Source organism: Triticum dicoccoides, chromosome 5B (genome assembly GCF_002162155.2).
Source record: "Triticum dicoccoides isolate Atlit2015 ecotype Zavitan chromosome 5B, WEW_v2.0, whole genome shotgun sequence".
Classification (NCBI taxonomy): domain Eukaryota; kingdom Viridiplantae; phylum Streptophyta; class Magnoliopsida; order Poales; family Poaceae; genus Triticum; species Triticum dicoccoides.
The window spans coordinates 677,860,450-677,885,728 of NC_041389.1; positions in this window are offsets into that span (position 1 = coordinate 677,860,450).

Below are 25,279 nucleotides of genomic sequence, written 5' to 3' on the forward strand. Positions count from 1 at the left end.
AGCAATTTACCTGCAAGAAAGGTGTTAGGCAGGGTGACCCTCTCTCTCCACTCCTATTTGCAATTGCTGCTGATTTGTTGCAATCAGTGGTTAATGATATGTTTCACAAGGGACTTTTGGAGCTTCCAATTCCCTGTCATGACAGGGACTACCCCATTATTCAGTATGCTGATGACACATTAATTATTTTGCCTGCTAAGGAACCGCAATTGCTTGCTCTGAAGGGGATGTTACTCCTATTCTCCAAGTCCACTGGGCTGCATGTCAACTATCATAAGTCTTCTATGATTCCTATTAATGTTGATTCAGTGGAGATAGCTAGGCTTGCTTCAGTCTTTGGTTGTGTGGTTGGCTCTCTGCCTTTTACCTATCTTGGGCTACCTGTGGGAATCAAAAAACCCAAGATTCTAGATTTAATGCCTTTGGTGGATAGTATGGAGAGGAAACTTTCTGTAAGCTCCTCCTTCCTTGCTCATGGAGGAAGGCTACAGTACTTGATATCTGCTCTCTCTTCGATTCCTATTTTTTTCCTCTGCAGTTTGGACCTGCCTCCTGGTATTTTAAAGCAACTGGAGAGAATACAGAGGCAGTGCCTTTGGAGAAAGTATGGACAGGAGTCTGGTCAGTCTTTGGCTGCTTGGAGCTTGGTCTGCAGACCAAAGAATAAAGGTGGGCTGGGTATTTTGAATTTGGGGCTGCAGAATGAAGCCCTTCTTCTCAAACATGCTAGTAAGTTCTACAATAAAGTTGATGTTCCCTGGGTGCATTTGATTTGGAACACTTACTATCATGGTAGAATCCCCCATGCTACAACCTTTTGTGGTTCCTTCTGGTGGAGGGATATTTGCAAGTTAATGGATAAATTCAAGATGGTCTGTACTGTGCATGTTCATAGGGGTGACACAGTTCTATTTTGGTCTGATTCTTGGTCTTTGGGAGATTCCAGTATACCACTTGATCAAAGATTTGCAAGACTTCTCTCCTTTGTCATTGACCCTCTTATTTCTGCTGCTGAGGTTTTTGACATGTCTGAGCTAACTCCTCTATTTCACTTACCACTCTCTGAGAGAGCTTTTGGTGAGTTGCATTCATTGCAATCTTTGCTTGGAAATTCAAATGTAAATCACCAGCTGAATGATGTTTGGGTTTGGAAAGAGGATGGAAAGGATTACTCTGCCAAGAAATATTATACCTTCTTGCACAAGCACATTGTGTCAAACCCAATATTGTCCTGGATTTGGGCTAGTTGTTGCACATTGAGGATTAAGTTATTTGCTTGGTTGTTGATCATGGATCGGTTGAACACACAAGATATGCTGGAGAGAAGGCACTGGAATGTCTCTAACTCAAATTTGTGTGTGTTGTGTCCCACGCACACCAAGGGGGACAGGGATCATCTATTCTTCCAGTGTAACTTTAGTTGCAGGGTCTGGAACTACCTTCAAATCAGCTGGCCTGCTGGAGATGATATGACTGCCATTGCTTTCCATGCTAGAAGGGATTTTGCAAGGCCTTTCTTCTCTGAAGTTGTTTTTCTAGCTTGCTGGAATATTTGAAATGTTAGGAATGACAGGGTCTTCAGGAATATCAAACCATCTTTTCGTAGGTGGAGAGCTTCTTTTATTTTGGACGTTTCTCTTTTAGTTCATAGGATTAAACCTAAATTCAAAGATGATCTGATTAGATGGATCTCTTTTTTGCCTCCTTGAGGTTAGCTTTTTCAACTTGCCTTTTCTCTTTTAGGGTCTCCCTGACCTTGTAAATTACTGCACATATGTATTTTTGTTTGGAGTAATAAAATTGCTATGGGGACAATGCCCTACAGTTTCAGGTCAAAAAAAAAATGAAACTTAGCCTTTTTTCTGCCTGTAAGTGAAACCGAGGCTCATAAATTAGTACAGTACTAGTAGGAAAAGGGCCTGATGCTTAATTAATAACATGAATCAGAGTGTTTTTGTATATTTTGCGGTGGAGAGGCTGCTCATCACGTGTGCCTTCATCGTGTCCCTTCCAACATAATCGAAAGGCCCATGATCCATCGAAGCATTGTATCACTTGAGTTGCCGTATCACCAGATATGTTGCCCGCATGTGGGCTGCCATATCGTTGAATTGTTGCCGTTGGGCTGCTGGGTGTGGGATTAATGCATGCGCTGCCTCGCAAGCCATGCACTGCATATGTCAGGTGCAAATACACACGCTATACGACGAGGCAAATTCCTTATATGGACGGAGGGAATTAAAGCTGCACGCGTCGCGCGGCAGTGTGCGGTGTGGATTTGGGAAGCACGTGGTGGCATGTCCACTCAGGATTTATTACTGTGCTACACTTTTTTTCTTCTTCAGGAAAACTTCAGATCTATTCATTTTCAATCATGGTAGTATAACGAACAACATAAATAAATAAGAATTACATCCAGATCCTCTGGACCACCTAGCAACAACTACAAGTTCTGAAACATGTTGCACCATTGCCATCGCCCCTCCATCGCCGGAGCCAGGAAAAACTTGTTGTACTAGACACTGATACATCTCCGTCGTATCTATAATTTCTGATTGTTCCATGCCAATATTATTCAACTTTCATATACTTTTGGCAACTTTTTATACTATTTTTGCGACTAACATATTGATCCAGTGCCCAGTGCCAGTTCCTGTTTGTTGCATGTTTTATGTTTCGTAGAAACCCCATATCAAACGGAGTCCAAACGGAATAAAAACGGAGGGAAATTTTTTTGGAATATTTATGATTTTTGGGAAGAAGAATCAACGCGAGACGATGCTCGAGTGGCCCATGAGACATGGGGGCGCCCCCCAGGGGGGCAGGCGCGCGCTTGATCCTCGTGGCCACTCCGTAAGGCGGTTGGTGCCCTTCTTTCGCCGCAAGAAAGCTAATTTCTGGATAGAAATCGTGTCCAAAGGGCAACCCAATCGGAGTTACGGTTCCCCGGGAATATAAAAAACGGTGAAAGGGCATATTCCAGAACGCAGAAACAGAGAGAGACAGAGAGATAGATCCAATCTTGGAGGGGCTCTCGCCCCTCCCATGCCATGGGAGCCAAGGACCAGAGGGGAAACCCTTCTCCCGTCTAGGGAGAAGGTCAAGGAAGAAGAAGAAGAAGGGGGGGCTCTCTCCCCCTTGCTTCCGGCGGCACCGGAACGCCACCGGGGGCCATCATTATCACCGCGATCTACATCAACACCTCCGCCATCTTCACCAACATCTCCATCACCTTCCCCCATCTATATTCAGCGGTCCACTCTCCTGCATCCCGCTGTACCCTCTACTTGAACATGGTGCTTTATGCTTCATATTATTATCCAATGATGTGTTGCCATCCTATGATGTTTGAGTAGATTTTCGTTGTCCTATTGGTGATTGATGAATTGCTATGATTGGTTTGAGTTGCATGTTCATTATTGGTTCTGTCCTATAGTGCTCTCCGTGTCGCGCAAGCGTGTGGGGTCCCTGCTGTAGGGTTTGCAATATGTTCATGATTTGCTTATGGTGGGTGGCTTGAGTGACAGAAGCACAGACCCGAGTAAGTAGGTTGTTTGCGTATGGGATAAAGGGGACTTGATAATTTAATGCTATGGTTGGGTTTTACCTTAATGATCTTTAGTAGTTGCGGATGCTTGCTAGAGTTCCAATCATAAGTGCATATGATCCAAGAAGAGAAAGTATGTTAGCTTATGCCTATCCCTCAAATAGAATTGCAATAGTGATTACCGGTCTAGTAACGTAGTCAATTGCTTAGGGACAATTTCACAAGTCCTACCACCACTTTTCCACACTCGCTATATTTACTTTATTGCTTCTTTATCTAAACAGCTCCTAGTTTATATTTATGTGTTCTTTATTATCTTGCAAACCTATCCTATCACACCTACAAAGTACTTCTAGTTTCATACTTGTTCTAGGTAAAGCGAACACTAAGCGTGTGTAGAGTCGTATAGGACTTGAGAGAATATTTGTTCTACCTTTAGCTCCTCGTTGGGTTTGACACTCTTACTTATCAAAAGAGGCTACAATTATTCCGTATACTTGCAGGTTATCAAGACCTTTTTCTGGCGCCGTTGCCGGGGGGTCATAGCGTGGGGTGAATATTCTCGTGTGTGCTTGTTTGCTTTATCACTAAGTAATTTTTATTTGTTGTTCTCAGTTGTTTACTATCTTTAGTTATGGATACGGAACACGAAATACCAAAAAAATTTAGGTGTACTTGATACTCATGGAGATGGGGAACCTCCTAAAACCCTCGATGCTCGTTATGTGAAAGACATTATGTACTACTTTAATAATCCCGAGAAAACCCCATTCAATTATGTTATGGAAGACACGTTGGATCAACGTGAATACTTTAGGGATTATCGCTTGACACAAAAAGGGAAACTATTATGGGATCAAATTAAAATGTTGCGTTGGTATGCTAGGGATCTATGCTTGAGATATGATATTACTTGTTGCTCTAGGATGAAGGCTCCACACCTTCCCTTTTCATGCGAATTTAAGGATGATTAAACCTTGGCTTCTTAGTCTAATGGTATATATGATTACTATGATGTTGAACAAATTGAGGAATTTGTTGCTTTTAAAGGTGCTTATGAAATTGAATCTTTGTTTGAAAAATATGAAGCTTTTGATGATGATGTTTATAAGCCTGGAAATTATGCTATATTGAAATATTGCTATGAAAATTATGAATATAACTACAATATTGATGCGTTTATTGAGAAAGTCTCCGCTGTCCAAGAAGAGACTAATATTTTACAGGAAGCTATGGAAGAAGAAATTGATGAAACTGTGAGCTCATTGGATGAGAAAGATGAGGAGGAGAGCGAAGAACAAAAGGAGGAAGAGCGGATTGATCACCCGTGCCCACCTTATAATGAGAGTAACTCTTCAACCCATACATTGTTTAATTTCCCTTCATGCTTACCGAAAGATGATTGCCATGATCCCTTTAATTCACTTGAAATATCACTTTTTGATGATGCTTGCTATGCTTGTGGCCAAGATGCCAATATAAATTATGCTTATGGAGATGAACTTGCTGTAGTTCCTTATGTTAAACATGAAATTGTTGCTATTGCACCCATGCATGATAGTCCTATTATCCTTTTGAATTCTCCCAACTACACTATATCGGAGAAGTTTGTGCTTACTAAGGATTATGTTGATGGGTTGCATTTTACCGTTGCACATGATGATTTTGATAGATATAATATGCATGTGCTTGCTTCTCCTACTTGCAATTATTATGAGAGAGGAACTATATCTCCGCCTCTCCATGTTTCCAATATGATAAAATTGCAAGAAACTGCCTATACTATGCATTGGCCTTTACTTAGTGTGCATGAATTGTTCTTATATGACATGCCAATGCATAGGAAGAGATTTAGCGTTCGTCATTGCTTGATATATCTTACTTTGTGCTCACTACTAAATTAGAAATCATTGTTAATTAAAATTGGCTTTGATATACCTTGGGATCCGGGTGGATTCATTACTTGAGCACTATATGCCTAGCTTAATGGCTTTAAAGAAAGTGCTGCCAGGGAGACAACCCGGAAGTTTTAGAGAGTCATTTATTTCTGTTGAGTGCTTTCATATAGTTTAAAAACAAAAAAATAAAGAGGGGAACCGAAAACTTTTCAAAAAGGAAAGTGAAAGTGAGAGAGACAAGCATTGTTGAAGTGGGAGAGCTCCTTGAACTTTGTTCATGCTCACGGAAACTTTGTGAATCTTAATTACAGAAAATTTTCATCAAAAATAATTATCCAATTGTACAATTCCATTGTATTACAAAAATAATGTGCCAAGGTTTGCCTTTAGGATGTTTACAATGCTTGTTGGTTTGTACGGTGCAGGACAGAAACTTTGGCTGTAGTGCTCGATTTTACATTTTTAACCGGAATGTCAAATGGTTCTGATTCCTTTTGAACTATCTTTCTGTACAAATTGTTTATTTTTCCAAATTTTGGTAGAAGTTTTGGGGTATCATAAGTATGGTGAATGTTCAGATTGCTACAGACTGTTCTGTTTTTGACAGATTCTGTTTTTGATGCATAGTTTGCTTGTTTTGATGAATCTATCAATTTATTTCAGTGGATTAAGCCATGGAAAAGTTATATTAAAGTAGAAACAATGAAAAAAACAAAATATGAATTGGTTTTCAACAGTACTTAGAGGAGTGATTTTCTTTATTATACTAACGGATCTTACCGAGTTTTCTGTTGAAGTTTTGTGTGGATGAAGTGTTTGATCGAGAAGGTATCGATATGAGGAAAAGGAAGAGAGGCAAGAGCTCAAGCTTGGGGATGACCGAGGCACCCCAAGTAAATATTCAAGGAGACTCAAGCATCTAAGCTTGGGGATTCCCCGGAAGGCATCCCCCTCTTTCTTCAACAAGTATCGATATGTTTGCGTATTCGCTTCGTTCATGCGATATGTGCAAGTCTTGGAGCGTCTTTTGCATTTACTTTTCATTTTTATTTTATGCACCATGCTGGTATGAGATAGTCCTTGGTTTATTTATAGAATTCTCATTGCACTTCATTTAAATCTTTTGAGTATGGCTTTATAGAATGCTTCATGTGCTTCACATATATCATTTGAAGTTTGGATTGCCTGTATCTCTTCACATATAAAACCGCCATTTGTAGAATTCTCTTTTGCTTCATTTATATTTGTTAGAGCGTGGGCATATCTTTTGTAGAAAGAATTAAACTCTCTTGCTTCACTTATATCAATTTAGAGATTTGACAGGAATTGGTCATTCACATGGTTAGTCATAAAATCCTACATAAACTTGTAGATCGTTGAATATGATATGTTTGATTCCTTGCAATAGTTTTGCGATATAAAGATGGTGATATTAGAGTCATGCTAGTGGGTAGTTGTGGATTGTAGAAACAATTGTGTTGAGGTTTGCAAGTCCCGTAGCATGCACGTATGGTAACCGTTGTGTGACAAATTTGAAGCATGGGGTGTTTCTTTGATTGTCTTCCTTATGAATGGCGGTCGGGGACGAGCGATGGTCTTTTCCTACCAATATATCCCCCTAGGGGCATGCATAGTAGTACTTTGCTTTGAGGGCTAATAAACTTTTGCAATAAGTATATGAGTTCTTTATGACTAATGTGAGTCCATGGATTATACGCACTTTTACCTTTCCATCATTGCTAGCCTCTTCGGTACCGTGCATTGCCCTTTCTCACCTTGAGAGTTGGTGCAAACTTTGCCGGTGCATCCAAACCCCGTGATATGATACGCTCTATCACACATAAGCCTCCTTATATCTTCCTCAAAACAGCCACCATACCTACCTATCATGGCATTTCCATAGCCATTCCGAGATATATTGCCATGCAACTTCCATCATCATCATATACATGACTTGAGCATTTATTGTCATATTGCTTTGCATGATCGTAAGATAGATAGCATGATGTTTTCATGGCTTGTCCGTTTTTTGATGTCATTGCTACGCTAGATCATTGCACATCCCGGTACACCGCCGGAAGCATTCATATAGAGTCATATGTTTGTTCCACTATCGAGTTGTAATATTGAGTTGTAAGTAAATAAAAGTGTGATGATCATCATTATAGAGCATTGCCCCATAAAAAAGGAAAAAGAAAAAAAAGAAAAAAAAGTAAAGGCCAAATAAGCTAAATAAAAAAAGGGGGCCAAAGAAGCCCACCAAAAAAAGAAAACAAAAGAAAAGAAAAGGGGCAATGTTACTATCCTTTTACCACACTTGTCCTTCAGAGTAGCACCATGTTCTTCATATAGAGAGTCTCCTACATTGTCACTTTTATATACTAGTGGGAATTTTCATTATAGAACTTGGCTTGTATATTCCAACGATGGGCTTTCTCAAATGCCCTAGGTCTTCATGAGCAAGCAAGTTGGATGCACACCCACTTAGTTTTCAGTTTGAGCTTTCATACACTTATAGCTCTTAGTGCATCCGTTGCATGGCAATCCCTACTCCTCGCATTGACATCAATTGATGGGCATCTCCATAGCCCGTTGATTAGCCGCATCGATGTGAGACTTTCTCCCTTTTTGTCTTCTCCACATAAACCTCCACCATCATATTCTATTCCACCTATAGTGCTATATCTAGGGCTTGCGCTCATCTATTGCGTGAGGGTTGAAAAAGCTGAAGCGCGTTAAAAAGTATGAACCAATTGCTCGGCTTGTCATAGGGGTTACGCATGATGGGAGAATTTTGTGTGACGAAAATAAAGCATGGCCAGACTATATGATTTTGTAGGGATAAGGTTTCTTTGGCCATGTTGTTTTGAAAAGACATGATTGCTTTATTAGTACGCTCGAAGTATTATTGTTTTTATGTTAAACGATAGACTATTGCTTTGAATCACTCATGCCTTAATATTCATGCCATGATTAGACATATGATCAAGATTATGCTAGGTAGCATTCCACATCAAAAATTATCTTTTTATCATTTACCTACTCAAGGACGAGTAGAATTAAGATTGGGGATGCTGATACGTCTCTGTCGTATCTATAATTTTTGATTGTTCCATGCCAATATTATTCAACTTTCATATACTTTTGGCAAATTTTTATACTATTTTCGGGACTAACATATTGATCCAGTGCCCAGTGCCAGTTCCTGTTTGTTGCAAGTTTTATGTTTCGCAGAAACCCCATATCAAACAGAGTCTAAACGGAATAAATACAAATGGAGATTTTTTTGGAATATTTATGATTTTTGGGAAGAAGAATCAACGCGAGACGATGCTCGAGTGGTCCACGAGACAGGGGGCGCGCCCTAGGGGAGTAGGCGCTCCCCTGACCCTCCTGGCCATTCCATAAGGCGGTTGGTGCCCTTCTTTCGCTGCAAGAAAGCTAATTTTTGGATAGAAATTGTGTCCAAAGGGCAACCCAATCGGAGTTACGGATCTCTAGGAATATAAAAAACGGTGAAAGGGCGGATTCCAGAACACAGAAACAGAGAGAGACAGAGAGAAAGATCCAATCTTGGAGGGGCTCTCGCCCCTCCCACGCCATGGGAGCCAAGGACTAGAGGGGAAACCCTTCTCCCGTCTAGGGAGAAGGCTAGGGAGAAGGTCAAGTAAGAAGAAGAAGAAGGGGGGCTCTCTCCCCATTGCTACCGGTGGCGCCAGAACGCCGCCGGGGGCCATCATCATCACCGCGATCTACACCAACACCTCCGCCGTCTTCACCAACATCTCCATCACCTTCCCCCATCTATATTCAGCGGTCCACTCTCCCGCATCCCGCTGTACCCTCTACTTGAACATGGTGCTTTATGCTTCATATTATTATCCAATGATGTGTTGCCATCCTATGATGTCTGAGTAGATTTTCGTTGTCCTATCGGTGATTGATGAATTGCTATGATTGGTTTGAGTTGCATGTTTTATTATTGGTGTTGTCCTATAGTGCTCTCCGTGTCGCGCAAGCGTGAGGGATCCCCGCTGTAGGGTTTGCAATATGCTCATGATTTGCTTATGGTGGTTGGCGTGAGTGACAGAAGCACAGACCTGAGTAAGTAGGTTGTTTGCATATGGGATAAAGGGGACTTGATACTTTAATGCTATGGTTGGGTTTTACCTTAATGATCTTTAGTAGTTGCGGATGCTTGCTAGAGTTCCAATCATAAGTGCATATGATCCAAGAAGAGAAAGTATGTTAGCTTATGCCTCTCCCTCAAATAGAATTGCAATAGTGATTACCGATCTAGTAACATAGTCAATTGCTTAGGGATAATTTCACAACTCCTACCACCATTTTTCCACACTCTGTCGGATTACGGGTTCCGGGAGACCCTTGAGGTTCGAACTCTGGGGTGCGTGCGGAGATCACTCCCCTACCTACTCACGTCCCATCGCCTCGCTAAGGATCTAAGCTAGCAAAGAGGAACAACACAAGAGACACGAGGTTTATACTGGTTTAGGCCACCATTGTGGTGTAATACCCTAGTCTAGTGTGTGGTGTGGTGGATTGCCTCTGGGGCTGATGATGAACAATACAAGGGAAGAACAGCCTCGCGAGGGGTGTCCTTGGTGGAGGTGTTGCCTCTTGGGAAGGATTGGATCCGGATCCCTTTATACTGTGGTGGCTAGCCCTATTTATAGAGCGAGGCCCTGGTCCTCTTCCCAAATATTGAGCGGGAAGGGCGCCAACAATTGGCCATTTTGAAGGGGAACATCTACTACACTTATCCTGACTAAAGTTGGTCCTCGCCTGCTAAAGACTCTGACGATGACGCCGTCCTGGGCTCGACGATGACCTCCATCCTGCCGTCCCGCCGGTCTTGGTCTTGTTGCACCGAAGTGGTAGCCTTTGCCCGATACCTTGGCATGTGCTTGCTCCCTTTGCACCAAAGGGGAAACAAGGACAGTACGCAGGCCGGTGCCCGCCTGGCCTCGATAGTCATGGCTTGCGTCACGGGCACCTCACGAGGTACCCCTGCCTTGATCTCTCCGCCTCCTCGCGAGCGAGCCTGACATGGTTGCGCCTGAGGAAGCTGTCTGTTGTCCACCCCGCGAGGCTTGGACCCTCGCGAGGGTCTTGAGCTTGAGTTGATGAAGATGGGCCATACTGGGCCACTGCTTGAGCCACACTGCAGGCCGCAGGCAGGCAAGTTTGGGTACCACCATTCCTAGAACGCCGACAGTAGCCCCCGGGCCCAAGGCGCACCCGGACTTGGCTTAGCGGAGAAGCGAAAGGGCAAGCACGAAGCACTGCGGGCCCCATCAGCCTGCGGCCTTGGGCACCGCATGGCGGTTGATTGGACATGGGCGTCTCTGTTTCCCCATGCCCCTGATTACACGCCCGGCTAGGCGGACCCGTAGTTGCACACAGTCATTCCCTTTTCGTCGTTCGCACGTCCCCTGTTCTTCCTTCCCCTTGAGCTCCAACCTCCGCTTCCAATCCAACTCGAACTCTCTCCCCCCTTCCCGTCTCCATGGCGCCAGCGAAGAAAGAGAGGGGGAAGAAGCCCGTGCCTTTGCCGTGCTCGCCGTCGGCAATGGCTCCTGCCGTTGATCGGTCGATCATACTCAACCCAGAAGCCTTGGACAAGGTCAGCTCTGCCCTCGGCACCATCTTCAATGAATACAGGAGGACGACGGTCTAGCCTGCATCTCATTCATCCTTCGATAGGGTCGTCACCGAGGTCCGATTCTTTGCTGACGCCCTGTGGGCGGGTCTGGTTCCCCCCTTTTCCGCCTTCTTCAATGTGGTGCTTTCCCATTATCAGATCCATATGATGCACCTGGGTCCCGAATCCATCACTCTCCTTGCTATTTTCGCCCTTGTTTGCGAGGCCATGGTGGGCATTCCTCCTTCCATCGCCCTCCTGCACCATTTCTTCTCTCTGTACCTGAGTGACCCCTCTCAATGCTCGGGGTGCGTGAGCTTCCTCACCGTGCCGGAGATGGCTGCTTCGGGGATCAATTTCAGCCTTCCTCCTCCGACGGCCGGGTTCCAAGAGCGGTGGATGTACGTGGATGTCGGAGTGCCCAGCCCCTGCTCTCGCACCCGACCTTACCCGCTATCCCCAACTCGGGCTGGGGCCATGAGATGCTCACGAGCCCCCGGCTCGCCTTCGTTTGGCGTCGCTTCGGGAATTTGAGGGCGCTCGGTGTGACGGCGCCCAAGGTGGTGAAGGAGTTCCTTCAGCTCCGCATTGCTCCTCTCCAGCGTCATTCCCGCCGGATGTGGGCCTTTGCGGGGCATGAAGACCGCATGAGGCTCCAGGAGGAAGATCTGGCACCCGAAGTGCTGAGGACGGTGCTCAAGGTCCTGACTGACGATCCTTCCCCAGGCAGCCTTCGGCAAGGGGCCGCCCTGTATCTTTGCTCGGGTAGGGCCGATTTTGTGAAGTAGATGCCCAGCTTCGATGCATGGGGGCTACATCCGGTCGACCTCACGGGGCCCCGCGAGAACTCTAGTTACTGTGGTTGCTCTTCCGGTTGCCCATGGTGGTCCTGCCTCAGGTGATGGAGCCGGGAGGCGAGGACCCGGGGGCTGAGGGGGCTGTTGTCGAGATGCCGATGCCGTGCGAAGCCCGCTCGGGAGCGGTGACAGGCGAGGGGTTGTAGCCTACCGCTCCTGATGCCGAGGCTTCTGAGGCCCCGGTTGTCCTTCACGAGGCGGCGCCTGGCGGCGTGTCCCAGGCCGATGCCTCCGACGCCGTTCATCTTGATGCCTCCTCCGCGCCACAGACCGACCCCTGCGCCGAGCTCTGGGGCTGGTTCCGCATGGACTTCGAGGCCCTCCGCAAGAGAAAGGAAGCCTTGGGTGGCAATGATCACCCCTTCTGCCTATTGAAGTGCAGGAAGTACTTCGCCATCGACGAGTAAGTCCTCTTCTTTCTTGGTTCCTTACTTTCTCGTTGCTTCAGCTGATTATAGCCTTTCAAGGCCCATCCTGCCGAGTTCACGGAGATGGCTGGGGAGCCGTCACCTCTAGCTTCACCTTCGCCGCCGATTCTGAGCGCCCCGAGCTCGAGTACCGCCCTTTCCGTGGGGCTGCCTGGAGGAGTGGGCCGCCCCGCGGAGCATCTTAATCCTGCGCGCCTGATGCCCTTCCTTTGCGAGCTCTCCTGGGGCACAGCCAGCCTGCCCCGAGCTCCTCCTTTAGTCGTGGACGGCGACTGGCTGAGGTCGATCTTGAATTCCTCCTCGGGGGATGAACCGGCGCCGGGCTGGACCCTTGGCGGGGCTAGCCCAGCGATTATGGGGGTACCAACACCCAGCCCCCTGCCGAGAGGGGGCGCGCCACCTCAGGGCCCTCCGCATGCGCCAGGGGCGGGGGACGACGCGGAAGACGTGCTCTTGCGTGCCTAGGAATGCAGCGACCTTCGCCGATAGTTCCTTCAAAAGGCGGTGGACGCGGTGAACCAGCTCGGGGTAGAGCTCACTGGCGAGGATGCACGCCTCGAGGCCGAAGTCCTGCGCCTTGCTGATGAGAGGCGCAATCTGAAGGTGGCCATCAGCCTCGCGCGCCACCAGTGTGATCTTGAAGATGCGAAGGCTGAAGTGTCGTTGGTGGCCTCGCGGGAGGCCTGCTCCCAAGTCATCAAGGAGGCTTAGGAAGTAGACCAATGGCGCAAGGCCGCGGAGGAGCACGCGTGGGAGCTCCAGGCCTGGAGCAACTCTATGGAGCGGCAGTTGGAGTTGTGCCAGGCGGCCCTTTTGTCGCTGGAGGGGGCACCTGATGACGAGGCGGAGCTCCTAAGGCGCGAGGAGGCGCTGGCGTTGGAGGCTGCCGAGCACAATCTCGACCTCGAGCTGTTGGAGACGAGGGAGCACCTGGTGGCCCAAGCGGAGGATGAAGTTGGCGCGAGGGAGGCCCATGTCCAAGAAGAGGTCGACCGCCGCATTGCTTGAGTCTTGAGCGCGAGTACGAGAGGAGGTTGGGGCTGATCAAGGTTGAAGCCGAGGGTAGGACCGCTGCCCTCAGGACCAAGCTGACTGAAATGATGCGGCGTGCGGATGCCTCCGCGGCCGCCCTTGGCGTGGCGCAGGCGGAGCTAGCTTCTTCCCACACCGAGCTGCTTCTTCTTTGACAAAGGGTTGATGAAGCCGAGGCTGTTGCGCAACGGAATGAGGACGACCATGGAGCATGTGCATGGCCCCATGCTCCGAACACTCAGGGAGAGGGCCAACACGGACCTGGGCAACATCTGCGAGGTGGCCGTTGCGGAACCTCGAGTCATCAACTATGCTGGCAACCTCTGGTTCTTCACAGACGTGGTGACGCAGCTGGAGACCCGCTCTGACAAGGCCCACCGACTTGTTGAGGAGAGGAGCCGAGCCCTGCTTGGACGTGCTTTCTCTTGCGTCTTCAGCTATCTTCAGGACAGGGACCCCCACTTCGACTTTGATGCCGCCATTGCTCTGGTGCCCGTAGCCATTCGGGGCGATCTGGCGCAGTGGGTGGAGGACAATGTGGACGCCCTCGTCAGGGCCTTCGCTACTGATGACGACGGCGTGGTCGTGGCCGCAGATGAAGGCGGCGTTGTGAACGAGCATGACGTTGATGACGGTGATGGCGCGGGCGATGGTGAGGCCAGCGACGCCAGTGATGCCTCCGGAGGCATTCCTGAAGATGCATTGGGAGATTTGTCCGATTAATCGTGTGCCACCTCCGTTGCTTACCCTGCACGGAGAGAGTTCGAGCTCGGCCCTGAAGATCGTAAGAGCATTTTGGGAGGGGAAGCCCCTCGTGTGAAGGTTTACAGTTAGTGTACTTGTAGACATAATGCCGTATGTATGCTTATGCTGAGCTAATGGCCCCGCGGGTCCCGAGTGAGCCTGCGGGGGCTGCAGTGCCTTGAATGTCTTCTGGGTGAACCCATTGATCCCGCGATGAGAACCTCCTGAGAGGACGCGGCGACAGCGGTCCGGATTATAGACGTGCTTGGCCTAGCCCGGCTCGCGAGGGGCTCGCGAGGAGAGGCAGCTGATGCTAACTTTGGACGCAAGGCCGAAACCAGGATGCGGGAGATTGCTCGAACGAGACTAAACACCCCTCCCCGAACACACGCAAGTCTCAAGCTCAAATCCAACTTAAATTCACTCGAAGCAACTTGACAACGGAGAAAACAAGGCAAAAGGAAAAAAGAATCCGCGTCCGGCACCTAGTATAGTCTTCGACGTCTTCTCACCAGCGCGGAGCTAAGTGCTGCCACTGGGCGTGGGCGGGAGCTCCCGAGGCCCAAGGGCTGCTCTTCGGAGACTCCGGGGCGTGTACAGCCCCAACTCATTATTACGTGAGAGTGTCACGGGTAGCGAGATTCACAGGCACTGGGCCTTCTTCATAGGTACCGGCCTTGCTTCATATCGCCAGATGAGGGCCCCGCCTTGCGCCACACTCTATTGCCACCGGCGGCGACCGGAGACCAAGGACGCCGCCGATGGGATAGAGCGGTCGCCAGCGGTTCCCCCGACGACCACGGGTCCTCTGCCGGGGGCAGGCCCTGAGGCACCTCCCCGGCAGAGGGCCTACCTCCTAAGAACGCCCTGCTCCGAGCGCCATGGGGGCGAGCCCAGATCTTGGCCCCTCTCCCGCAGCCCCCGGTGTCCTCCTCCTAAGGGATAGGAGGCTGCAGCGTTGGGGCAGCCATCTGCTGTGGCGACCTGTACCTCCTGCGACCCATTGTTAGCGTAAGCCTGCTCCCGAGGAATTAGCGGTACCCGATAGTTGCTGCCGCTAGCGTGGTCGTCGATGCTCTCTTGGGGTTCCTGAAAGAGCCCAGCCTTCAGCGCCTCTTCCCCCCAGGTTGTCCCAAGGAACAAGCCATGGTCCTATTCCAGCGCGCGCCCTTGATCCACCATGTGGGGTACATAAGCTTCCGGGGCCACCGCCCCGAACGCCTCGTTGTAGTGCCCCATGCGCCACGCAGTCCTACTTGAAGTGCTGTCTTTGGGGTGGTAGTGTGGCGGCCCGCTGGGACCGTGGGCTGCAGCGAATGCTCCCTCGCCAACCGGAGGTGGAGCCGGCACCGTTGGTCGCCCAGCACTGACGGCCAGGTTAGCGCTAGGGAGGTCTTGGAACCCCCTCGGAGTTGCGCGGGCGCATATGGGGCCTCCATACGACCCACCCTAGATCTGGGGTGGCAGCTGGATGCAGAAGGGATGAGCTCCCGAGGCAGCAGAGCCCAGGAGCTCTGCTACTCGCTCCAGCAGCACGTCGTGGCCGCCCTCCAGCAACCTGCATCGTAGTAGTTCTCGGGCCACCGTGAGCGCGGCTCTTGAGTTCGCCTGCTCCCGTCGGGTGTACGGTGCTGTGGCCGCGGCGTGGCTTGAAGCCCTTGTTGCTGACCGCACCTGCCGCAGCGTGAGGGCAGGCGGTGCCTGGCCGCGTCGCCCGCGACCCGCAGCACCCTGCGGAGCGAGGGCTGCCTGGGGCACAAGGTTGAGGTCGCCCTAGGCAGGCGGCTCGGCGCGGGCGGGCCAGGCCGCCCAGGGGTCGGCGTTGCCCGTCGGGTCACCGGCCATGAGGATGACGACGCGATGGAACGCGTGGCGGCGGGAGAAGGATTCCGGTGCACCCCTACCTGGTGCGCCAAATGTCGGATTACGGGTTCCGGCAGACCCTTGAGGTTCAAACTCTGGGGTGCGTGCGGAGATCACTCACCTACCTACTCACGTCTCGTCGCCTCGCTAAGGATCTAAGCTAGCGAAGATGAACAGCACAAGAGACACGAGGTTTATACTAGTTCAGGCCACCATTGTGGTGTAATACCCTACTCCAGTGTGTGGTGTGGTGGATTGCCTCTGGGGCTGATGATGAACAATACAAGGGAAGAACAACCTCGCGAGGGGTGTCCTTGGCGGAGGTGTTGCCTCTTGGGAAGGATTGGATCCGGATCCCTTTGTACTATGGTGGCTAGCCCTATTTATAGAGAGAGGCCCTGGTCCTCTTCCCAAATATTGAGCGGGAAGGGCGCCAACAATTGGCCATTTTGAAGGGGAACATCTAGTACACTTATCCTGACTAAAGTTGGTCCTCGCCTGCTAAAGACTCTGACGATGACGCCGCCCTTGGCTCCACGATGACCTCCATCCTGCCGTCCCGCTGTTCTTGGTCTTGTTGCACCGAAATGGTAGCCTTTGCCTGATACCTTGGCCTGTGCTTTCTCCCTTTGCACCAAAGGGGAAACAAGGACACTGCACAGGCCGGCGCCCGCCTGGCCTCGATCGTCAAGGCTTGCATCGCAGGCACCTCACGAGGTACCCCTGCCTTGATCTCTCCGCCTCCTCGCGAGCCAGCCTGACGAGGCTACACCTGAGGAAGCTGTCTGTCGTCCGCCCCGCGAGGCTTGGCCCCTCACAAGAGTGTTGAGCTTGAGTTGATGAAGATGGGCCGTACTGGGCCACTGCTTGAGCCACGCTGCAGGCCACAGGCAGGCAAGTCTGGGTACCCCTGTTCCCAGAAGGCCGACACACTCGCTGTATTTACTTTATTGCTTCTTTATCTAAACAGCCCCTAGTTTATATTTACGTGTTCTTTGTTATCTTGCAAACCTATCCTATCACACCTACAAAGTACTTCTAGTTTCATACTTGTTCTAGGTAAAGCAAACACTAAGTGTGCATAGAGTCGTATCAGTGGCAGATAGGACTTGAGAGAATATTTGTTCTACCTTTAGCTCCTCATTGGGTTCGACACTCTTACTTATCGAAAGAGGCTACAATTATTCTGTATACTTGCGGGTTATCAGACACGCAGCTAATATTTTGCAGAGATTGATCGTATGTTCTGAAGGCCCTTTGCAACACATCACATGTTCCAAAGACCCTTTGCAACATGGCGGCATGTTGCAAAGCCATGGACCAGTCCATCGTAGGCTCTTCTTTGCAAAATGGAAACATGGCGCACTCTAGAGAGGCCTCTTTGCAACACTGCCAAATTTGGCTCCAGGTCCTGCAGCACCAGCAACAGATGCCCCTCGTAGCAGCCCTGCGTCACTGCCATTAGTTGCAATGTCGTCATCCTTGGAGTCAGTTTTGATTGACGCTGCAAGCCAATGTTGCGGGAGCGTCACAGATACTGCGACACGGTGCTCGGGGGATGGGGCAGCAATGGCTAACATGTTACAATAATGTTGTATCTAAGTGGGTCTATTGGTGTTCGTGGCGGTGTTGCGGCCAAGTCGTTGTGTTTCTTCTCGGTGCAGCATGTGCGCTTTAGTTAGAAATGGGGCTATAGGGCTACTAGATCACACCCAACCTGATGGCTAGAGATCCGACTAGTTCCCTCATTATTCGGCTAACGCCTAGCAGCCGCCTTTTGTAACTAACCGCATAATCTTATGTACCAAATTACTATTCCAGCCAACTCGGGTTTTTGCAGCCGCTTTAGCTTACTAATCTTTTTTGTGAGGGTTTAGCCTTAGAAAGCAAACGATGGGTCCTTTGAGGCAAATTGTGCAACTATTTCGTACAATGCCTTTCTTTCTCCATTGAGGGGTTTATTGTTGGAAACATGAACTAGAGGCAATAATAAATTGGTTATTATCATATTTCCTGCTCATGATAAATGTGTATTATTTATGCTAGAATTGTATTGACAGAAAACTTAAATACATGTGTCAATACATAAACTACATCGTGTCCCTCATAAGCCTCTACTAGACTAGCTGGTTGATTAAAGACGGGTAAGGTTTCCTAACCATGGATATGAGTTATCATTTGATAACGGGATCACACATCATTAGGAGAACAATGTGATGGACAGACCCAACCGTAAGCTTAGCATCAGATCGTTTAGTTATTTGTTATAGCTTTCTTCATGTCAAATATCTGTTCCTTCAACCATGAGATCATGCCACTCCCAGATACCAGAGGAATGCCTTGTGTGCTATCAAATGTCACTTCATAACTAGGTGATCATAAAGATGCTCTACAGGTATCTTTGAAGGTGTCTATTGGGTTGCATGGATCGAGACTGGGATTTGTCGCTCCGTGTGACGGAGAGATATCTCCGGGCCCTCTCGGTAATACAACATCATAAGAATCTCCAAGTGACTAATGAGTTTAGTCACGGGATCTCGTATTATGGAATGAGTAAAGAGATTTGTCGGTAACGAGATTGAACTAGGTATGGAGATACCAATGGTCGAATCTCAGGCAAGTTACATATCACTGGACAAAGGGAATTGCATAGGGGATTGACTGAGTCCTTGACATCGTTGTTCAACCGATAAAGATCTTCGCTGAATATGGAGGGATCAATATGGGCATCCAGTTCCCGCTATTGGTTATTGACTGGAGAGGAGTCTCAGTCATGTCTGCATGTTCCGAACCCGTAGGGTCGCATGCTTAACTTCATTAGGGCTAGGGTAGTATTGAGATATTAATAGCAGAAAGTCCAAAGGTGTTTGGAGTCCCTGATGGGATCCGTGATATCACTAGGAGCTCCGGAGGTAAAGATTTATATACGAAAAGTCATATTTTTGGTTCTGAAGAAAGTTTGGTTTTTTCGGTATTGTACCAGGAAGGTTCTAGAAGGTTATGGGAGTTCCACCATGTGGCCCTAGGAAGGACCCACATGGACCGAGGGGTGGGGACACAACCCACATAGGCTGGCCTCCCTCATTCCCCAAGGAACATGTTGTTTAAATCTAGAGATAAGGTCTTATCTCTAAATTTAAAGGGTTGAATCTAGAGACAAGATGTTATCTCCAAGTTTAAAGGGATTTCAACATTGTGGCCTATATATAGATGGGGGAGGCGCATGGGGGTGATGACCCACAAGTATAGGGGATCTATCGTAGTCCTGTCGATAAGTAAGAGTGTCGAACCCAACGAGGAGCAGAAGGAAATGGCAAGCGGTTTTCAGTAAGGTATTCTCTGCAAGCACTGAAATTGTAGGTAAAAGATAGTTTTGTGATAAGATAATTTGTAACGGGTAACAAGCAATGAAAGTAAATAAGGTGCAGCAAGGTGGCCCAATCCTTTTTGTAGCAAAGGACAAGCCTGGACAATTTCTTATAATGAGAAAAGCGCTCCCGAGGACACATGGGAATTATCATCAAGCTGGTTTCATCACGCTCATATGATTCGCGTTCGGTACTTTGATAATTTGATATGTGGGTGGACCGGTGCTTGGGTACTGCCTTTACTTGGACATGCATCCCACTTATGATTAACCCCTATTGCAAGCATCCGCAACTACAAAAGAAGTATTAAGGTAAACCTAACCATAGCATGAAACATATGGATCCAAATCAGCCCCTTGCGAAGCAACGCATAAACTAGGGTTTAAGCTTATGTCACTCTAGCAACCCATCATCTACTTATTACTTCCCAATGCCTTCCTCTAGGCCCAAACAATGGTGAAGTGTCATGTAGTTGACGTTCACATAACACCACTAGAGGAGAGACAACATACATCTCATCAAAACATCGAACGAATACCAAATTCACATGACTACTAATAGCAAGACTTCACCCATGTCCTCAGGAACAAACGGAACTACTCACAAAGCATATTCATGTTCATAATCAGAGGAGTATTAGTATGCATAAAGGATCTGAACATATGATCTTCCACCAAGTAAACCAATTAGCATCAACTACAAGGAGTAATCAACACTACTAGCAACCCACAAGTACCAATTTGTGGTTTTGATACAAGATTGGATACAAGAGATTAACTAGGGTTTGGAGAGGAGATGGTGCTAGTGAAGATGTTGATGGAGATTGACCCCCTCCCGATGAGAGGATCGTTGGTGATGATGATGGTGATGATTTCCCCCTCCCAGAGGGAAGTTTCCCCGGCAGAACAGCTCTGCCGGAGCCCTAGATTGGTTCCGCCAAGGTTCCGCCTCGTGGCGGCGGAGTTTCCTCCCGTGAGCTTCCTTATGATTTTTTCCAGGACGAAAGATCTCATATAGCAGAAGATGGGCATCGGAGGGCCACCAGGGGGCCCAGGAGACAGGGGCGCGCCCAGTAGGGGGGGGGGGCGCCCCCACCCTCCTGGCCAGGGTGTGGGCCTCCTCAGGTACTTTCTTTGCTCATAAATTCTTATTAAATCCAAAAAATGTCTTTCGTGGAGTTGCAAGACTTTTGGAGCTGTGCACAATAGGTTTCCAATATTTTCTCCTTTTCCAGCCATAATCCCAGCTGCGGGCATTCCCCCTCTTCATGGTAAACCTTGTAAAATAAGAGAGAATAGCCATAAGTATTGTGACATAATGTGTAATAACAGCCCATAATGCAATAAATATTGATATAAAAGCATGATGCAAAATGGACGTATCAACTACCCAAGCTTAGACCTCGCTTGTCCTCAAGCGGAAGCCGAAATCGAAAAATATGTCCTCATGTTTAGAGATAGAGGTGTCGATAAAAATAAAATACGGACATGAGGGCATCATGATCATTCTCATAACAACAACATATATAGATTTTGTCATATGATTTCTTATGCTCAAGTAATAATCTATTCACAATGTCAAGTATGGAACATAAACTTCATTGAGAACTAACAAACTATAATCTCAGTCATTGAAGCAATTGCAATTTATCATAACTTCAGAAAGAGTCAAGTATAGAGCTTTTCAGCAAGTCCACGTACTCAACTATCATATAGTCTTCTACAATTGCTAACACTCACACAATACTTATGGTTATGGAGTTTTAATCGGACACTGAGAAAGATAGGGGCTTATAATGTTGCCTCCCAACGTTTTACCTCAAGGGTAATGTCAACAATAATAGTTCATGCTAATGAACATCCAATTGGATATAAGTATCAGGATCTTTCCAACACGAGGTGCTTGCTAAAGGATAAAATGAAAAAGGGAAAGGTGAAGATCACCTTGACTCTTGCATAAAGTAAAAGATAGGCCCTTCGCAGAAGGAAGCAGAGGTTATCATGCGCTTTTAGGGTTGGATACACAAAATCTTAATATGAAAGAACGTCACTTTATATTGCCACTTGTATATGGACCTTTATTATGCAGTCCGTCGCTTTTATTGCTTCCATAACAAGATCGTATAAAGCTTATTTTCTCTGCACTAATAAGTCATGCATATTTAGAGAGCAATTTTTATTGCCTGCACCGACGACAACTGACTTGAAGGATCTTACTCAATCCATAGGTAGATATGGTGGACTCTCATGGCAAAACTGGGTTTAAGGATATTTGGAAGCACAAGTAGTATCTCTACTTGGTGCTTGGAATTTGGCTAGCATGAGGGGGAAAGGCTAGCTCAACATGTTAGGAAGATCCATGACAATATACTTTAATTGGGATGTGAGAAAACATAAACCGTTACGCTGTCTTCCTTGTCCAACGTCAACTCTTTAGCATGCCATACTTTTATTGAGTGCTCACAATCATAAAAGATGTCCAAGATAGTGTATTTATATGTGAAAACCCATCTTTCCTTATTACTTCCTATTAATTGCAACGATGACCAAAACTATGCTTGTCAACTCTCAACAACTTTTAAGCCTCATACTTTCTATGTGTGAAGTCATCACTATCCACAAGATCAATATGAACTCTTTTATTCTTTTATATTCTTTCTATTTTTCTCAAGATTATAGCAAGATAGCAAGATAGCAAAGCCCTTTGACTCAACACTAATTTTTATTATAGATAACTCACGGACTCGATTACATAGAGATCACAAGCAAAACTCAAAACTAATTCATACCAAGACTTCAAACTACTAGATCAAGATATTACTAAAGGATCGAACTAAGTAAAACGGTAAATAGAAGAGTGTGATGGTGATACGATACCGGGGCACATCCCCCAAGCTTGGCAGTTGCCAAGGGGAGTGCCCATACCCATGTGATTATGTCTCCTTCTTCAGAGTTGGTGGTGTGATCTTTTTGGCGATGATGCCCCTCAGGATACGATTCTACTCCTCAAGTTTATTGACCTGGTGCTTGAAGTCCATATTTTCCTTGCGAAGCTTGACCGTAACGGCTAAAGCTCCTTTTACCCAAGGGTGCTGCATAGCTTCTGGAGAACAAGTGACACTCTTTTTCATATTTTCATAAGAAAGAAATTTAACATTGGAAGGAATAACCGAATTTGGAATGGCTGAGCTCTGTAGTCCCCCCTTTAGGAATCCTTCTCGGAAGCGATAGGTAACTTCTTGATCCTCCTCCATGGCATCTATCCTTTTCAAGTCCGCCTCCATCTCGTCTTCCGTTGATGGTCCAAAGTGATAAGCATCGCTATTTGCTCCTGGACCTAGCGTCGGGTGAGATACCCAACTCTCCCCGACTGACTCTTGAGAAGACATCTTGCTCTAACTCTGCAACAGGAACAACTCGAAACAAAAACAGAGGATTTTTGCGTGATACGATAGTCAAAACTTTTGGGAGATTATATAATGAATCTTTACCGACCAAAATACATAATGTGAAAGAAAACGAAGTCCGGGGGACACATGAGGTGTCCACGAGACAGGGGGGCGCGCCCGGTAGGGGGGGCCCTCCACCCTCGTGGAAGTCTCGTGTCCCTCTCGGACTACTTATTTCTTCCCAAAATTCTTAAATATTCCGAAATGGAGAAAAATTGCCATTACAATTGTTTTGGAGTCGGTTTACTTACCGTACCACATACCTATTCCTTTTCAGAGTCTGAAACATTCTGGAAAGTGTCCCTTATGTATTCCTCCGGGGTTACGGTTTCAATAATATTAGTTTCAACATTAATAGGGTTACATGAGATATAATGTTTGATTCTTTGACCGTTCACCACCCTCGGACTTGTGCCTTCAAACTTGTTGATTTTTATGGCACTGGAATGATAGACCTCCTCGATAACGTAAGGGCCTTCCCACTTAGAGAGAAGTTTTCCTACAAAAAATCTTAAACGAGAGTTGAATAGTAACACATAATCACCTACGTTAAATTCTCGCTTTTGTATCCTTTTGTCATGCCATCTTTTAACTTTTTCTTTAAACAACTTGGCATTCTCATATGCTTGTGTTCTCCATTCATCAAGTGAGCTAATGTCAAAAAACCTCTTCTCACCAGCAAGTTTGAAATCATAGTTGAGCTCTTTAATGGCCCAATATGCCTTATGTTCAAGTTCAAGAGGTAAGTGACATGGTTTTCCATTAACCATCTTATACGGAGACATACCAATAGGATTTTTATATGCAGTTCTATAAGCCCATAATGCATCATCAAGTTTCTTGGACCAATTCTTTCTAGATCTATTAACAGTCTTTTGCAAAATTAATTTGAGCTCTCTATTGCTCAACTCTACTTGACCACTAGACTGTGGGTGATAAGGAGATGCAATTCTATGATTAACATCATACTTAGCAAGCATTTTACGGAAAGCACCATGAATAAAATGTGAACCACCATCAGTCATGAGATATCTAGGGACTCCAAACCTCAAAAAAATAACTTCTTTAAGCATCTTAATAGTGGTGTTATGATCAGCACTACTAGTTGGAATAGCTTCTACCACTTAGTAACATAATCAACAACAACTAAAATATGTGTATATCCATTAGAGGCAGGAAAAGGTCCCATATAATCAAAGCCCCAAACATCAAATGGTTCAATAACAAGAGAATAATTCACAGGCATTTCTTGACATCTACAAATATTACCAATTCTTTGACATTCATCGCAAGACAAGACAAACTTACGGGCATCTTTGAAGAGAGTAGGCCAATAAAAACGGGATTGCAATACCTTATGTGCAGTTCTGTCTCCAGCGTGGTGTCCTCCATACGGTTTGGAGTGACACTTGCGTAGGATCTGTTCCTATTCATGCTCAGGTACACAACGTGTAATAACACCATCTACTCCTTCTTTATAAAGGTGTGGGTCATCCCAGAAGTAATGTCTTAAATCATAAAAGAACTTTTTCTTTTGTTGGTATGTGAAACTAGGTGGTATAAATTTAGCAAGAATGTAATTAGCATAATTAGCATACCATGGAGCAGTACGAAAAGCATTAATGACCGCTAATTGTTCATCAGGAAAGCTATCATCAATAGGTAGTGGGTCATCAAGAACATTCTCTAGCCTAGACAAGTTGTCTGCAATGGGGTTCTCAGCTCCCTTTCTTATCGATAATATGTAAATCAAATTCTTCAAGTAAGAGGACCCATCTGATAAGTCTGTAAGGTCTGAACTTATCACAAGCAAATACAACTGCTAAGAATTCTTTTTCAGTAGTAGCATAATTTCTCTGGGCAGTATCGAGAGTCTTGCTAGCATATTGAATAACATTTAATTTCTTATCGACTCTCTACCCTAGAACAGCACCTACAACATAATCACTAGCATCACACATAATTTCAAAGGGAAAATTCCAATCAGGTGGCTGAACAATAGGTGCAGTGATCAAAGCTTTCTTAAGTACTTCAAATGCTTCTACACAATCATCATCAAAGACAAAAGGAATATCTTTTTGTAATAAATTAGTCAGAGGCCTAGAGATTTTAGAAAAGTCCTTAATGAACCTCCTATAAAAACTGGCATGACCAAGGAAACTTCTTATACCTTTAATGTCCTTGGGACATGGCATATTTTCAATAGCATCAACTTTAGCTTTGTCAACTTCAATACCTCTTTCAGAAATTTTATGCCCCAAGACAATGCCTTCATTAACCATAAAGTGACACTTTTCCCAATTCAGGACGAGACTAGTCTCTTCACATCTCTGCAAAACTCGATCAAGGTTGCTCAAGTAATCATCAAAAGAGGATCCATTGACTGAGAAGTCATCCATGAATACCTCACAAATCTTTCCACAAAAGTCAGA